Source organism: Pinus tabuliformis, chromosome 6 (assembly GCF_031772625.1).
Source record: "Pinus tabuliformis cultivar Carrire ecotype Pingquan chromosome 6, CPIR1, whole genome shotgun sequence".
In the NCBI taxonomy this organism is placed as follows: Eukaryota; Viridiplantae; Streptophyta; class Pinopsida; order Pinales; family Pinaceae; genus Pinus; species Pinus tabuliformis.
In genome coordinates, this window is record NC_142292.1 from 1,625,918,178 (window position 1) to 1,625,934,956 (window position 16,779).

A 16,779-nucleotide genomic window follows, 5' to 3' on the forward strand; every position below is an offset into this window, starting at 1 on the left:
TGAGGAGGTGACATCCGTTGTTGAGGTATCCATTGATGAGGTATCTGGGGTCATGACCAAGTTTTCAGGTGATAGCAGCGCACGACAGGATGATGAGGTGCCGAGAGACATCACCACCCTTGATGAGGAGTCGATAGGTACAGAGGCACCCAGATCTACGACAGAGTTGCAGGATGACAGTCACCTACAACAACATGGAGAGCACATAGAGGGGTGTGAGCTAGTCATGGAGAGCACATAGAGGGACGTGAGCTAGTCATGGAGGGGCAGTTTGTGACTCATGTTGAGCCCATGGTGGAGGAGGACGAGCAGTCTTCTTTGGGGCCAACCACTGACTTAGAGCAGATAGATGCACAAACCGTCAACAGAGTTGTAGTACTTCCAAATAGTATCTCTCTTTGGGCTTATATAGATGGGGCTTGCAACATTGCTAGACTACCTTTGCACCACAGAGAGAGAGATGCAGAGACCCCCCGACAAATTTTATGTGTTGACCAAGATGGTGAGTTGAGGCAACATGAGTTGCGCAGGGTGCAACACTCGCAAGATGGAGGGCTTGTTCTATGTGCTGGAGTTTGTGCATTCGATCCCTCTCTTGGGGTTAGATGGCGAGAGATTCTGAGTTGGTACCCAGTGGAGTCGTCTAGACTCATGGAGATGGTTGTAGTCTGGAGCATAGTTTTAAAATTCGGCCGAATCGAATCCGAAACGGCCGAGTTGATCCGAGTCATTGAAGAATTTTATGACTCGGCAGAAAAACCAGTTCGGGAGGCCGAGTCAATCATGACTCGGCCGAGTCAATCATGACTCGGTCAACCCGGCCGTTTCCACATCTACTCGGCCGAGTCATTAAATCTAGCCAGTCCCCACAAAAAACAGCGATTTTTCTAAAAAAAAATTAACTTTTTAACATTTAGCTGATTGTTGGGGACTCCAAGGTGTTTTCTAAATTGGTTAAGTGCTATTTGGGGTCCATTCACCTCTCCTAGTATTGATATGCTACTCAAATTTTACTTAAATTTTTAACATTACCATGAAATGACTCAGGATGTTTGAGAGTGGTTCCGGCCTCATTGGATTTCATATGGAGAAAGTAGAATTTTAGATTTCATTCAAAATTCAACAGACTTATCAGATTTTCAGGATTTCAGGATTGGAGGATTGCAATGTTTCCATTGAATTTTGTCCTGTATTAGGGTATGGAACTCGTATTTAACCAAGAGCACCAATCCCTCTTTGTACCTTGATGTTAGTGACATTGGTTGTCGAACTTCTCCAGGATTCGCTCCCAAACCAGGAGTTTCTGAAAATGTCGCTCCAGCTCCCGTTTTCGCTCTTGCTCCCCACTTTCGCTCCCGCTCCCAAGTAACACTGAGCCAGATGATGTTGGCAACTCTAGCAGTAGCCAGTAGTACTCGTCACAGAGTTTTGTTGTAGAGGCCATTTATAGCCTCCTTGGTTATTTGTTTTTGTTTTGATCTCTATATCATCATCGTGTATGTATTGGACAATGCACTGGGTGCCATTTTGATATAATGGATATATTCATGAGCCTACTTTGATAATATGTTGTCTTCTATCTATATTCTAATGCTGTGTGTTTGGAAACATGAATGAAAATCTTTAAAATTATGTGTTTTTATAAAAAATAAATATTTAATGTATTTTTTACAACGACCGAGTCATTGAAATCGAGCCGGCCGAGTCGATACCGAGTCGGAGTCGGAGTCGGAGTCGACCCTCGGCCGAGTCAGAGTCGGAGTCGGAGTTTTAAAACATTGGTCTGGAGTGAAGCTCAGTGGGAGCTCTCAGACATCGACGGTACTAGAGGCCCAGGTTGGCATTGGGATCCAGGTGGGGCTTCCTATCCGCTATCAGACATCCAGGATGGTTATGGCATTAATAAGGCAGTCGACCCAATGCCTGAGGGCATGAATTCCTTAGGGGAGTTCTAGTCGGCGCTAGTGGCCAAGTGGTTTGGGAGCAGACTCCATTAGTTGTTTTGGCATGTTGGTTGCGCTGGGGGCACAAGATCATTAACATTCTCTAGCAGGAGCTAGTTGGAGGAGGTGGCATGGGTAGGCCACCAAACCGGATATTGTATGGAGACGATGTTCTCCCATTGAGGTTTAGGACTCAGGGGTCACAGAGGATCGGCACAACAAAGATATCCCCTCTAGCAGGAGTGGAGTTAGGGTGCTCAGGTCTACCAAGATGGACGAGGGGACATGACGTGTGTCATGGTGGGGTCACTAGTAGAGTGGTGGACACTTTGGCACATGCGGGATACCATATGTTACAGGGTGGTATGACAGTAGGCAGTGGTACACAAGACTGCACAGAGTCAGGTCGTAGCATCCAGTGTTATATAGAGGGATGTGGCCTGATGCATACAGACCCAATTCTAGGCCATAACACCCAGTGGTGTGTAGGGCTATGCAACGAGGAGTAGTGGCCTGCAGAGGAGCATGGAGATGCATGGTGGTATACCACAGCATGTCGGTTTACATTGTGGGGTAGGAGGAGTGACTCGCATCGCATTGAGGACGTGCGGGGAGTGACAGGTGCAGTGACACAGGCAAGACACAGGATGGTATGTTGTCGCTGGGGGTATCCAGTGGTGTACAGGGACAGGTTGCGGCGTACAGTGGCATGTTGAGGAGTGCAGTGGTACTTGGTGGTATGCAGTGACACATGATGCGGTGCAGCGGGCTCTTGGAGCGTTGCCTCCAGGGAGACTTATGGACAGGGACAGTAGGTGTACCATTGGACGCAACTCACCTAGGATCGATGAGGACATTGTTGAGCATCTGGGGACACCATGTTTAGTGGAGACAGGGCCTCGAGGGGGTTATCAGCAGATCTGAGGCGGAGAGAGGGTCGTCTATAGGATTACTCTTGAGCATTCTGGCAGACTCTTGATCATACTCTTTGGGACATACCCACCCATCATCCTCCAGTGTTGCTTACAATCGCAAAGGGTTTGGTTGTTGCCCTTTGGCACTCTCCATTTAGGCAGCAAGGCATGGGGGGCTCACCTTAGGCAGTTAGATGAGACATCGCGTCTCAAAGGCCGAGAGGAGACTCTCTAGTTGAGACACTTGGTAGGTGCATGAGTTGACGGTTATAGGCTTAGGGGTGGCATGGTTGATTGTCGTGGTAGCATATGTTCCACCCCTAGGCTCACACTTGGGGAGGTGACGAAGAGGGAGTTACATGGTGCTTTTTCAGCTAGACAGCTTGAGGCGTTACGTGAGCATGAGGTGTGAAGCGAAGAACTCACCCTTTGTTCGAGGGACTTCGAGTGCCACCCTAGGGAGGTTCATCCATTATCATCCGGAGGAGATTTGTAGAGAGATTTCTAGCATTTGTATTTGGTTCGCCCCAACAGTGCATATTCCTAGAGGACGCAGTAGTGGATCCAGTGTGGCCATTACAGCATTCTTCCGGAGGGCTATTGTCGGGAGAAATTAGGAGAAGAAGGCTCAATAGATTTGTTGTCTATTGAATGAGTATGAGGGCTAGAAGTGACCACAATATTGAGGAGTGATTTTGCAAACTCTGGCCAGAGTAGAAGAGAGAAACTAGACATAGGTGGGAGATAGAGTTTCAGCCATTGGGGCTATTGCTTGCCGAAAGAAATAAGGGAAGTATTAGTGGAGTTGATTGCTACATTTCAGGAGTGTCTAGGGAAGATTTCGCTGGTGGTTTGATAGGCAATGTGCTTCAACGGCTATTGGAAAGCGCAGGGCTTTTGGGGGTTGATTTTGGAAGGTCAAAACCAAGCCAAACCATTTATGGGTTTTTCTGGGATTTTGACAAGGACCTCATAAATAATTTTGCAAACTTTTCTTAGTACTGGAGGTGGGGTTTTCAGCCATATCTTTGCAGCAGACAGTGCATAATTGTTGTGGACTGCGCAGTGCCTTTTGGGGGTTGATTTTGGGAGTTCAAAATCAGACCAAACCATTTATGGGTTTTTGTGGGTTTTGCCTGAGGAGCCTAGATATAAATTTTCAGAAATTTTTTAAGCACCAGAGATGGGATTTTCAACCATATCTTTGCAGCAAATAGTGCAGAATTGTCAGGGACTGCGCAATGCAGAAATTGGTCAATTGATAGTAGCTCTAGGTTGTCATTGCTTCACCTAGGCTTTGCTCTGCTTGCCTTTGAGACAAGCCCTAGTGCATTATTTCCATATTTTGTACTCTTGTACCCGTTTATAATAAAATGGCTCAAATGCTTCCATATTTCTGATAGTTATGGGCATTTTTAATTGTTTATGTGGTGAATATTGTTATTTGCTTGCATATCGCTGTTTTTCCTATTTTGTAACATTACCGTGGTATCAGAGCATGAATTTGGCCCAACTCTGGGTAACTAGTAAGATCATGGAAGATTCGAGTATGTAGGCAAAATAACGGGTGAAACCATCTGCAAACCCATGGCTCAAGAGAAATTCAGTGTGCAGAAATTTTGGGGTGGAATCCATTGGGACAATGAGAGGTTGGCCCAGTTGAGGAGGGTGAGAAACCAAACCCATCCTCATCGTTACTGTGGAGACACTAGAGGTATACAGAACGTGGGGGTGCAGCCATCTACACCATGTGGGGTAAATCGACAGACTTAGGACACCAAATCTCCTCGAAAGGAGCAAACTCCGAGTATGAGTTTTAAAACTATGGCCAAAAAAAGTTGGTTGGGTCATAAAGGACTTTGACCATAGGAGATTGATACATTTAACTAAGAAGCCATCAAGGACTTTGGCCAGAGCTAAAAAGGCCCTAGATACTCACATTGCCCACACCAGGATGGAGTTATCTAGAGACATGCATCTACATGGCAAGCTCGTGAACTTTTCTTATGAAGGAGAAATTTCAACTAAGAGGGAATTTGTTGTAGTCAAGGAGAATACCTCCCTCGCTAAGAAGGAGTGTTGTTTTTTGTGTAGCATCGGGAGGTATTCCCGCATGCCAAGAGGCCTCCTAAGTCGGCCTAGGAAAATTATGAAAATTAAATTAAAATTCTAATTTTTAGGCTTCATGTAGGCTCCAAAATGTCAAGTCAACCCCACCATGAAAGGGTGTGACTCTTGGTCAAATTCACACCATTTTACTAGTATATATACATAATGAGAGTTCCTCATTTCGGCCACTCACAACACAAACAACATATCTTCTCAAGCAACCACAAAAGGGAGCAGAAAGGAGGACAAATTGACCAAGTTTTACCAAATTTGAGTTTGATCGTTAACTAAGGCTAACTATAGTACGCATTTAACCGCGGGTCGAAGTTGACCGTAGGTCCGAGCTTGAACATAGGCCAAAATTCTAACAATTGACTAGCATTAATGTCTCTGTTCTTGGGTGGTTTGACCACAATTGATTGGCTAGTATTTCATCAAGTTTGACTAGTATCTTGGACTTGGATTTTGGCACAGATTTCTAAACAATTTATGTAGTTGGGAACCTTGCTGAAGAACAATTTCTCCTAGAAGAAAATATGTTGGGTTCCCAAGGAAAATTTGTTGTCTCTATTGTGCATGGTTGTCTATTTATGATCTTACTATTTCCACTGCATTATTATTGAGATTTTCTATGTATAATTGCTCAATGATATCAATGGCTTCAAGATAAAATTGTTAAAAATCATTAGGAAGTATTTATTAGATCATAAAATTGGTTTCGATTCATCTTGCAGAAAATTCAACAATGTCAACCTCATCAAACATCATGTGGAGAATCCCTCCACTATCAACATGACCTGGGGAGCCAAGCTCTGGTGGAGATGGTTGAAGGAACCCAATCTTCCATGGGCCAGACACTGGAAGGAAAAATATATCCCAGACTGCAACATTCAGGAATTAATAAGGCTGCAGGAGGTTCCTGAAGGGTCTCCTATATGGAATTTAGCAAGAAAGAATCGCGACATTGTGCAGGATCACAGCTTTTGGGGAATCCGAAACAGGGAAACTGCCTTATTCTGGGAAGATGCTTGGCAGCAACTCCCGAAGCTTGAAAGACCAGAGTTCGCAGGCCTTAAGAGACAGTGCCAGGACAGGGGCAGATACACCGTCCATCAATACTGGAATCACAGCAACATGGACCAGGAATGGAGAGAGTGGTTGATCAACGCCACAGAAAGCTCAAATGAGGAAAACAACAATATAAGGAATTTGCTTGACCAACTAAACAAAAGGAAGATAAGAAAAGCTGAAGAAAAAGACCAGCTAAGATGGGGCATGAAAGGGAGTGGTAATTTTACGCTCAAGGAAGCCAAGGAACATCTCGAGAATGCAAAGCAAGTGGAGGTGATTCAATGGAGTAATAAGGTCTGGGACACTCTGTTTTGGCCTAAAATTAAAACATTCCTATGGCTCCTGATGCGGAGGAAAACCCTCACTTGGGAGAATCTTCGCAAAAAAGGGTTCAATGGCCCATCTAGATGCCCCATGTGCAATTCAGCTGAAGAAACAATGAACCATCTCTTCAACACTTGTGACTGGGCTTGTCACCTGTGGAAATGGGCGGAAAACATTATGCAAAAAACAGATCGAACCAGGGACTCCATCCAGGACACCATCATGAATTGGCAGAGCGAGTACTCAAATAATATAAGAATTAACAGCATATGGAAAACCTTGCCGGGATTTATAACCTGGACCATATGGAAGGAACGGAATAGAAGAATCTTCCAGAATGAATACAGAGACATAGAGCATTCGTTGGACACTGTAACCCAAAATATAAGACAATTAATTCTGGTTAAGTGCAGAGTGGAAACAGACAACCAAGCTTCGGCTAGAGACTTACACATTTTAAAAACCTTCAAATTAGATAACGGCCGAAGTATGAGCACCACGAATTGCCAGCAAAATCCAAGCACCGAGTCAATTGGCTGGAAGCGTCCTCCTGCAGGCTTTCTTAAGTTGAATTTCGACGGAGCCTCCAGAGGCAATCCAGGCTTGGCGGGCATTGGAGGCATCATAAGGAACCATGCAGGGGAAATTCTTCACATCTACAGTAAAGCCTTGGGGGAAGGGACTAATAACGAGATGGAGTTTGCTGCCATGGAACAAGGACTCAGAATTCTTAGAGACACTCAGGGTGGCACCGCGGTGGTTGAGGGAGACTCAGAGTTGGCAATAACAGCGGCAAGGAAGCTCTACGGAGGAGCGAAAGCAAGCAAGGTTACTAAACATTGGAGACTTGTCAAGGTTACAGACAACATAGCAGGTATGCTGGGAGTAATGAAAGGTCTGATTTTTCAGGCGGTGCGATGAAGAGCTAATATGGTTGCAGACCACCTGGCGAACTATGGAATCGAGCACCCAAACACCATGTGGGACAGCTGTTGGCAGAATATAAACTGCCCGGAATTAAAAGAAAAGTGCATCCAACTCTCCAGGCAAGATCTGGGTGACGACAATGGGGAATGTGCGGGAGGAAGTACATAACCACGTCACACTATGATGAGACACGCTGGCACTGCAGATGCCATTAAAGAGTGGCAGGGGGTAGAAGGACAGGCGAGTTCAGCACAATTATGGCGCGAGCAGAGAAAAGGGGATATAAGATCAGATATGATAAGTAAGGATATGCGACGCCGAGACCAGATCAAGAAGGAGGACACTTGGCAGGTACTGGAGCAGGAGAGAATAGGTGACCGTAAAGGAAAGAATGAGAGCCACTACACAAACAATTCAACATCACGCAGAAATTATTATGACAGGACATGCAAGTTGCGAAGAGACAGGGGGTATGCAACCGGTAACATCCCAGGCAACCTCTATTTAACTTCCACCAAAGGCAAAGGAAAAAGCACTGTTTTATCGTGTAGTAAACCAAAGCCCATCCATTCTGCAGAAAGCATCCAGAATTACACCGTGAGAGTAGGCACGACAATGGAAGGGGAAGGAAGTCGCAACGCTTCGGCAAATAAAGATCTCAAGATCGCTAGAGAAATGTATGAAACGCGTACCTCGCGAAAGAACAAGCGCAAGATCATTGACCTGGAAGCCATGGTCCATGAGGAAGAAAAGAAGCTGTCGGAGCAGGACATAGAAAAGGAAGTGTATTGGCTTCAGGACCCCGGCACTGTAACCACGCGGGCCACTCAGTTCGTCAGGACTCAAGCAGAGAGCTGGCGCATGAAAACACTGCTTGCTCAAGCCTTGAGCATGCAGGCCAATAACGCAGAGCAATTGCGAAGAGACCAGCATATCTCAGAGGCCAAGACGAAGGAACACATCGCAATCTTAGAGAGCCTGGACTTTGAGGTCAGTGCGCTGGAACAAGAGGTCGATAGCATTTCCAAGAAGCTCACAGTGCTGATCAAACTCCTAAGGCATACTATTGGACAAGATTCCAGGCAAGCCGAGCATCAGAAGGATGAACCGATGGGAGATCATCAAGGCCAGCATCCCAAGCCTGCGCAGGCAGGCATCTCAATTTCTGAACCAGCTCCGAAGACTTCCAGAAATTATGTGGTGCTCAAGATGTAAAGGGGCTGTTTTGATTGCGACTGGTTTCTTTGTTCCTTCGGCTGGTCCTCTTTGTTCCCTTCTGTTATGCTAGTTAGTTGGTCTGTTGTTGTTCCCTTCTGTTATGCTGGTTAGTGTGTCGGTTGCTTCTATGATCTGTCTGCTGCCTCATTCAGGCAAATGTTTAAGTGTTTGTCTTTTGTTAAGTTCTATGACAATGCCACCCTGCGTGGTGTGATTATGATAGTTTGGTAAGCCCTTTAGGTCAATTTTGAAGGTAGGCCTGCAGTCTGGCAGCGCTAGATCTGCAAATGCAGATTTTATTGTATTATATTTTCCTCTTCTTAATATAACTAGCTGACTTACAAAAAAAAAAACATCATGTGGAGAAAGTAGAATTTCATATCCCATTCAACATTCAATAGGCTTAACAGTTTTCAAAATTTCAGGACTAATGGGATTTGCAACTTTTTCATTAGATTCTCACATATGACAGTATGTGATTGGCATTTAATCAAGAGCACCAAGCCCTATCTGTATCCCAACATCTGTGGTGCTATTTGTTGAACTCCTTTTTCATGGCTTTAGCAAAAATGTGTCGTTCACTCAAACCAAAATCATTGCTCAGGCATGTTAAGCTTTTTCTACCATCATATTTTAAGGCTTGGATTACACAGTTTCATCAACACTGGGTGGTGTCAAGTGATGTCCCTAGAGGATAGAGGTAGAGGCAAAGGCTAGAGAAGAGGCAAATAATGAAGGATTATACTAATGATGAGGATATTGATGTAATTGATGGTGCAACATGCATGGTAGTGCTACCCACATCTACAACATTTGGCAACGTGGGTGTTTTCACAATCGATGAGCCCTTCTTCTATAGAGAAGTCCTTAGCAATTAGCTTCGTTTTTGTTTTGGACATTTACTGTCCATATTTTTGTGTGCAAATGGCCTATTTTATAAACATAACTATTTGTTCATGTTTACAATCGCTAGAATCTAGATTCTTGATGGTTGATGATCAAAAGATTAATCATTTATGTACTATGGATACCACTTCTATCTTCATTGATGTACAAATATGCATGTTTTCATATATTTTGCAACTAAGTTGGCATTCTAGGTGTATATATATATATATATATATATATATATATATATATATATATATATATATATATATATATATATATATATATTCTGCTCCAAAGGATTTTTGGAATATGGCACTCCTAACATTCTCGTTGCTAAAAATACTCTTGCAGCACTCCGTGCTTTGGTAGCCTTAGCCAAAAATTAACTAGGTTTAGGGTTTTTTTCTCCAATGATCACTTGCTAAACATCAAACTCAACTCTACATTGTAAATTTGTCATGCAAGAAACTAAAAGAAGATTCTTAGTTAAACCAAGAACACACAAGACATGATCTAGCTCAAGAGCATCATTGAAGTGGATGAAGAAAAAGACAAGCCCAATCTAGTCACTAAACAAGTGGCATCATTTCCCAACTCCACAAGTTCTTGAAGAAAGTTGTCTCAAGTTTGGATGCAAACTTGTCTACTATGATTGACAGTTCTACATTCCTTGCAAACTCCTCCTGCTTGGATTTCTTCCTCTCATGACACTGAAATGGTTAATGGCCTATCTTGTGGCTTGGGTCCTCTCATCTTCCTAATGATAGCTAGGTCCTCAATCTCATCCACTCTAGCTTACACATACTCTAGTCTAGTTTCCTAGATAAAATCATCCAAAACTTTTTAAAAGTAGGAAGCTTCTCTCGAGCACAAAGACACTAAACAAACGCATCCCAAGATCAATGGAACCCGTTTAATACGATAGGCATCAACTCCTCATATTACATCTTCACCTCAATAGCAACGAGTTGATCTCAAAGCTCGATGATCTTCATATAGAAGTTGGCCACCATATCAATGTCACTCAAGTGAGTGTTGGTGAGCTTGTTCTTCAATAGCATCTTCTAGTTAACATTCTTAGTCTAGTACAAACTTACAAAGTGACTAAGGCATCAAACACGTCCTTCGTCGATTTCTTCTCCGCTATGTGAGTGATCAAATGGTCCTTCAGTAAATCAAGGATGATTCTCTCTGCCTTTATCACCTTCTTATTACGCTAGGAAAGTTGTGCAAGATCAATTGAGGCAGTGACCTTTCCTTCCATGAAACTCCAATAGATTGTGCAGCCTGCACATGGATAATACAAAATTGGTAGCATCTTACTCATTCCTGCAACTCCTAGAACACAACTATATCAAATTGATCATCCTAACGAAAAATAAAATCAGCAACCTATCACATGGTTTGATCAACAATCCAGATACTAAAACAACTCAGGCATCACACACATTGAGATCCTCCCACACAATGTTACTTGGGAGCGGGAGCGGGGAGTGGGAGCGACCATTTTCAGAAGCTCCCAGTTTGGGAGCGAATCTGGGAGCGATTTTTTAAAAATATGTACATTTTTTATATTTTTTAATTTTTGATACATATATGTCAACAAAAACATGTAGAATGATGAATTAGATATATAAAAATAAAAATAAATAATTAAAAAAACATAGATTGATCATTGAACCATATCACATCAATCATCTAGAAATTATAATCTTCATCAACCATGTCCACAAGTTAGTAAAATACATATTACAACTGCAACATATTGAGTCTCATGAATCATGATTCATCAAATTCAATCTTAAAGTTTCAACTTCAAGCTTTCAAAATTGAAAATTCAATATATAACATTTATCATCATTGATCACCAAAGTTGTACTTGTAAGCTAAGCTAAGTTTAACCATTACAAAAAGTAATATCTTAGATATTTCTAAGTCCTACCTTCTAACTGTTAACATGAAATGAAATGTTATAAAATGAAACATGAATAATGAAATGAAATGAAACAACTTTAGTCTTTCACGAAGCATCATATTCATAATTCACAATCATTACCAATGAGTTATAATTGCCAACTTCAAACTTCAAATTTTCATTGTCACAGTCATATATTGTTTACAAAAAATATCATTATGATATGAAAGAGTCATGAGTCAAGAGTCAAGGACTCAAGACTCAACAGTTATGAAAACTAATAGAAACTAGAAAAGACAAGTAAACTGTAAATCTACATGTGGCCCTTGCCACGAGAGTCTCCAGGAGTATAAGCAAGTCGTGGTGGTCTTTTGGGAGTCTCCCGCACAGACCGACGACCAGAACTAGAAGGCACATGCCCTCCACGAGAGGGTGTAGATGGAGGTGGCGACAGTGAAGGAACAAGACTCGGACCTCAAGCACTACTACTGGATGGTGGAGTTGGAGGGCGCATGGTTGCTGCAGCTGCAGCTGCTTCATCTTCATCCCTTATAAGTTCCTCTTCTAGTTCTTCAAGATGCACTATACCATCCTCCAAATTGTCATCCTCTGGGTGATTGTTCCAAATTTTATATGTGGGACCCTCATAAGCCCGATCACAGTAATGACTCAACAACCTCAAGTTGTAGTGCACATAAACCAAGCTTTCTCCTCGGTTTTCATTGAGTCTGTTTCTTTTCACATTGTGTATGAAGCTGTAGGTGCTCCAACACCTCTCTGCAGAAGAAGTATTCACAACCTGTGATAGAACTTTTTTTGCCAATTTTGGAAAAAGTCCATGGCCGCCATATGTTTCCCACCATGTGAGAGTATCGAATCTGTCTCTGTCTTCCATTGCTGCGAAGGTGCCAAACAAACCAGTGCCACTGAAGTATTTGCCTATTTCAAGGCGCACAACTGCACATTCCTCCCTGTCAAGTATCAACTTTTCTAATGCTTGCAAATATCCACTAGTTACCTCTACATCTAAATGGGGTTTGGTCCTAATCCCACCCCCTGGTGCAGGTTGGCCCAACCAAGATGTAGAGTAGTATTTTGGCGTAAGGATATACGCCAAGCAATGTAGTGGAAGATTAAGTCTATTCCACCGTTCACACACACAATCATGAATCAGTTTGTACAAGTCGGGATCTCTGTTATGAACAATATCTTTTATTTGCCCCAACATGGTATCCATCTGCTCATACACCTCGCCAATCACTGGTTTGTCTGTATCTGCAAACCGAATCATGTGATAAATGGGCTTGGTGAAATCCAATACTTGCCTCACACTTGTCCAAAACTGACCATCAAGAGCAGCCTCCTCCACCAGTTCAAAACCTCGCCTGTCAGCTGCATTTGTAGCCCTTTCCTTTAATACCTACCAATGTGGACTTGATACCATGCTAGCCAATGACTCTCTTACCTTCAAAAGGCGCCTGAAGGTGAGGTAATAGCTACCAAATCTGGTCTTCGCAATCTTCAACAACTCCAATCTCGAGTGACTGCGGAAAAGGCCATGGGTATTGCTATGATTTGTAATAAATTTTATCATTTGTTTGCCTTTCTTGTACAAATCACCAATCCATTTGTATTGTGCATTTTTGTTCTTGACAATATCATGCATCAGAAGGTTCAATTTGTGAACCAAACATCCAGACCAAAATATGTTGGGGTATTTATCCTCAATAATTGCTCCCACTGCCTTACAATTAGGAGCATTATCAGTGATGAATTGGATGACATTGTATGGCCCAATACGGTCAATTGTTTCAAGTAATGCTTCTGCAATGTTGATGGCGGTCTTGAACTTGTCTGAGTAATCATGTGCAGTTAGAAAGATGGCACCACTAACAAACACAGCAAGAACACTTATCAATGGCTTGCCTTTTACATTTTTCCATCCATCAAATACAACGGACACCCCATGGTCAGTCCAAGAACTTGTCATTCTATTCAAAGAATGTGATATTTTTGCTTTTTCATGATCAAGTCCAACGGTTCTTGCCTTGTCATACCCAGGGCTCTTGTATCCTTTAGGGGCATCATTTATGGCAGAAACCATTTCGTGCCAATAAGGTGAGCGAAGAACATTGAATGGTATCCCACATGCATAGAGAAACCTGTAAACCTTTGAATCCACATAATTCCTACACCCCTCATCAAGGAAATCTGATATGGTTCTACACCTTAAACCTGATGACCCCGTGCCTCCATATCCACTGCCTTGGGAGGATGCAGAAGGAGTTCTTTGTGCTTGTCATTGTGAGCTTGGTTCAAAGAAACCCCTTGATTTTTTTGATTTGTATTGGGCTTCCTCCTCTTCCCTTATGTATTTGGCTCTATCCGCTGCTGACACCGCTGGACAAGTTTTGATTCCTATTTGTTTGTCTCCATCCCATGGCCTTTTCCCGTAGAGGTGTTTTCTGGCATGGGTGTATGAACCTGTGTAATCATTGTTGCAATGGGGGCAATGAAATTTAGTGGTTTCACCCCCTTTCCCTGCTTCAGGCCTGTTAACATATTTCCACAATGGGGTTTGGTCTTGTTTAGATTTTTGAGAGTCATGTTCACCCTCCTCCAGCTCCTTCTCACCGGGGTTTTCATCAAATCCACTTTCTCCAACTTCTTCATCCCCCTCTTCATTTTGGCCCCTCCGTTTCCTACTCTCCAGCACCATAATAACCATAAAAGGGACCAAGAAGAGGAAAATCCCAAGAAATATAGCCAGGTCTATGATGTTTGATATTTGTAGGCTTTTGAATCTGCAAATTAATTTAATTTATTTTGATTAATTAATTTAATGATTTTAATCTATTAATTTAATTTAGATTCATGATTTTTTTTACTAAATATAGTTAATAAACTAAATTAAACTACCTAAATTACTACCTAACTAAATTAAACTAACTAAACTAATTAAATTACTAAGTTACTTACCTCTCTGCAGGCTTGTTCCTCGCTCCTCGGCACTTGCTCCTCGCTTCTCCTCACTCTTTGCTCTTTCTCTCATTCAAGTGATAATGAAATGTTTGTTTGCCCCATTGGGTTTTTAAAACTAATTTTTTTTTTTTTTAAATTGGATTTTTTTCGTGTCCACGGCTTTTTTTCCGCCCGGATCGCTCCCGACGTCGGTCGATTCGCTCCCGAAGCGAATATTTAACGCTCGGGAGCGATCGCTCCCCGATCGCTCCCAAGCGTTAAATATTCGCTCCGAGAGCGACGCTCCCAATGTCGCTCCCGAAATTGGCAGGGAGCGCAAATTTTTTTATCGGGAGCGTGCTCCCGAGCCGCTCCCACCCGGAGCGCTCCCCCGCAACTCTGCGCCCACAGTTCCCCCTCATGGGCAAGAGCCCACTCCATACATGAATTCTGTAAAATCTCTAACAACATGGTCTGATACCATGAAAAAAAAAAATTTAGAGCATGGCAGGGAGATTTTGCACTTAGAAAACCATAACAGCTAAAGCAGAAAACTTTTCAGACTATCAAAACTACCAATTTTGAGTACACTAAACTCCTAACACGTCATATTCAAAATAAGGACAGAAAGTACAAAGCTGAACTCTCAAACCTGCAACATACCTTTCATTAAATCTGGAAAACCAGTACACTACTAAAGCTCAAAAAATACCTAGTCACTAGCACATAATTCAATCTCACACTCACAAAATTTGCAAAAATATTCACCTCCACACCACCTTCTTTACAGATAAGTAAGGCTAGAGGAGGAGACAAAAGTAGCCCATCCCTATGGGCACCAAAAGCAAAACCCCTCTATCTAGGAAAGTGTGCCCTCCTTTAACTGGAAGTTTCTCTAGCTCATGTGCTTGAGCTAACTTTCAAAAAAAAGCTCATTGAAAAGCCTATTTCTAAATCTGGAAGTCAAACTCCAAAAGAAGAAAAGCATTTATTATAAAATTGGAATGCTAAATCTGGCACAGCAATTATAAAACTGGAAGTAAATGAGACTGACGCATGCATGCTGGAGGCATGCATGTGCCCTCTCAATCTTTCTCCTACATAACTGCAGCGCAGTATGCCAGACAACTTAGTGAATTGCACCCTCATTCTTCTCAGATACACTCCTCATCGTGACTGTACAACAACCCTGCACAGGAATCCAAACTGCAACACGGAATTTGTGCACTTATAAAAAGGATTTTGACCGCTTATGAACAATGATCCAATCTTAGAGGGAAACTGCCTAGATTGGTGTGGCCCGTGACACTTTCAAAATTTGGACCAGTATTTCAACTACTTGAACCCCAAGAAGTGTGATTCCTGGGGAATTTCTAATCTAGGATAAGGGCATGTTCTTCTAGTGAAATTTTAGGCTCAAAGTATTTCTAAGTCAGACATGATCTTTCCTTCTTTCAAAAATCTACGCATTGTGGTAGACAAAGGGAGAGTCAAAAGACTCATCTCCCAAATGAGGAAAGGTCGAGAAAATGACTGTAGAAGATACACCCTCACTTCTAAAACCTTAAGTTTTACTTCCTCTTGACATCGAATTAATAAGGTCCTAAAAAGGTCATCACTGCCTGAGCTACTGCTGCAAAGGGTTCAACCCAGTAACATCGGGTTAGGATCTTCAAAGCCATCTGAAATAAACAAGCAAACCCGTAGTAAGACCGAGTTAAGACCTTACCACCTACCTGCTTTAAAGGACCAACTCAACTCAATAAGACTGGCACAACCAGGGCCTTAACTGACTCAAAGACTGACCCTCCATTAGAAAGGGTTAATCATGACCTTATTGGATTGACTTCCCTGAGAAAATTTCTGGGGTTAATATTCACCATTTGGCTACCTTTTACAAATTCATCCCAGAAAATTAGCCAATTCAAAACAAATATTAGCCCAGATGTGTATAGCATCAAATTATTTTGCCAGCATTTTTCTATAAAATAGACAGAATCTTTAAAATATTAATGAAAATTACAAAATCCTTGCCAAATATCAATACTTCACAGTTTGAGAAACATAAAAATAAGCTAAAATTTCTACACTTTCGAGCAAATTATGATTCATTAAAAAATTTCCCCTCTGCGCAGGGCCTTACCAAAGCTCTGATCCTGAAATCTGGTTTTGATTCCTTAGTCTGCCCAGATTTCAGCAGATTTCATCCTGAAGTGGGAATGGGAAAATAGGACCAGCATTATCCATATCCAATGGAAGCTAAACTAGTCCCTGACTAATTTGAAAAAATCCAGTTTCTGGCAACAAAGAATGGTTATCGACTCAATGCAGATCGACCCCCAAAATGCCGGCTATCAGCTACTTCAACCCAAGACACAGGACACAAAAATGACTCTTTATCCATTAAATAAACTAAAGAAGCATACACATTTTCCCGTCAAATTGTAAACTTAAACTCCTGCTAACTCATCTAAACTTGAACTTGTTTAGCATGACAATGAAGAGA

At 42.2% G+C, this 16,779-nt stretch overlaps 1 protein-coding gene across 1 annotated transcript in view; it reads right to left on the bottom strand.

Annotated features, from left to right (window-relative positions):
* Window positions 1-16,779, bottom strand: part of LOC149265133 (S-formylglutathione hydrolase-like) — a 223,698-nt gene that overhangs the window by 206,564 nt on the left and 355 nt on the right. The gene's annotated exons all lie outside the window — the stretch shown is intronic.